This window comes from Zootoca vivipara, chromosome 5, assembly GCF_965207765.1.
Source record: "Zootoca vivipara chromosome 5, rZooViv2.hap1.1, whole genome shotgun sequence".
NCBI classification, from domain to species: domain Eukaryota; kingdom Metazoa; phylum Chordata; class Lepidosauria; order Squamata; family Lacertidae; genus Zootoca; species Zootoca vivipara.
The window spans coordinates 69,207,598-69,209,510 of NC_142588.1; positions in this window are offsets into that span (position 1 = coordinate 69,207,598).

The window sequence follows — 1,913 nt, forward strand, 5'->3', positions numbered from 1 at the left end:
TTTCTCTTTCGTTTAGTTTAACGGTGTGAGATGGTAAATGCTGCTTTCTACCTAGGATCAAAAGGCAGTATGAACATGATTTTTGGAAACAGCTATTCAATATGTAGACTTTCCAAGGGAGTTGACTTATAAAGCAGACAGAATATTTTGTTCAAGAATTAGCTAAACTATGGCAATGCACAGTTTTTTGCTTGCCAGAAAAAAACCAAGGCAGTGAAATGTACCCCACCCAGTACTGCTTTTGCTGCATCTTATTTGAACTCTTCTTAATGAGGAGTGTAAAAAGAGGGTAAAATAAACTGATATTTTCTGGCTAGTTTAATTCCCTTATGTAAAGTTGGACCAAACTCCCATTATATTGTTCACAATAAACTTCTGGGGCGCTCTAAAAAATATCTACTTTGTATGATTGTCACCCTCACATACCTCAAATCAGGAAATCACATTCCTCAAATCAGGAAATGGAAAGCAAAAATTAGTACCTAAATGCAGACTTCACACATTTGACCACAGAGCCAAAACGAACATCGTATGAGAATGCTGTGATGGGGGATGCCGTCTCCTATCTTGCTTAGCTGTAAAGCAGCTGAGGGCTGCAATTTCCATTGAAGTAATAGCTGAGATTTGTAATTTCTTCCTCATGCAGATTTAATCCTTCTAACCACCAGTCACTACTTTTGGCACTGCCATGGGAAAATAATAGGTACCCTGTTTCCCCGAAAATAAGACATACCCATAAAATAAGTTGTAGCAGGATTTCTAAGCATTTGTGCAATATAACCATACTCCGAAAATAAGACATAGTTATAGGAGCAGTTCTGGAGGGCGCCAAGGAAGAGGCAAGGCTGGACGCGTAATAAAAATTAGACATCCCCTGAAAATAAGCCATAATGTGTCTTCTTAAGGAAAAATAAATATAAGACAGGGTCTTATTTACATGGAAACATGGTAATAGTCATGCCTTCACCTGGACATAGAATGTAAAGAGCAGCACTCTTGTTTTTCTGCCTCACTTTTCCTTCAAAATAGAGCAAGTGTACTTTTTTCTAGAATTTTACAATATTTAGTATGCCATGTACTTATAGATTGGGCATTATCACAATTGAACTTACTTAATATAATATAAACAGCTTTAGAATTATTGATTTAAAGTTAATGTTAATGTTCTTATGTCATACTAACTTGACTTTGTTTTCTATGCTTCCTTCATGCATTATTTTGAATTTCTGATATACAGTTACATGATTAGGCTTGGTCATTTGGTATGGTTGTGAAATGCAGTTTATATAGTGGGAATAGATGCAGCATGTAACTGTAATATTATTGCTTGTGTTGGGTGGCAATCCTAGAATGCATTGAGTAGCAGATTAACAAATCTCAGGTTACCTGAATATTAATTATAGATGAAGGACTGGGTTAATGAGTGTTTCAACAATACTTAACATAGTTTGCCACTGTGGATTGGCACAGTTGCAATGATGAAATTTGTTAAATGTTTGCACCAAAGTATTGGGTCTGAAATCTCAATTAGCACCATATAAAAAAGAAAAAAGGATGCTGGCCTTAATCTAGCTGTTGTCATACATAGAGGATAGGTTCATCAGTTTTCAGCCTACTATTTCCACACTTGCCTGATGTATTAAGGCCACTCCAGGATTGGATGCAAGTTTGACTCAGCTATAAAAAACATGGTGGTTGTTGTTTAGTCGTGTCTGACTCTTCGTGACCCCATGGACCATAGCACGCCAGGCACTCCTGTCTTCCACTGCCTCCTGCAGTTTGGTCAAACTCATGTTTGTAGCTTCGAGAACACTGTCCAACCATCTCATCCTCTGTCGTCCCCTTCTCCTAGTGCCCTCCAAAAAACATGGTAGCCACAGATAATTTACAATAGATCAAACAATGAAAGGGTA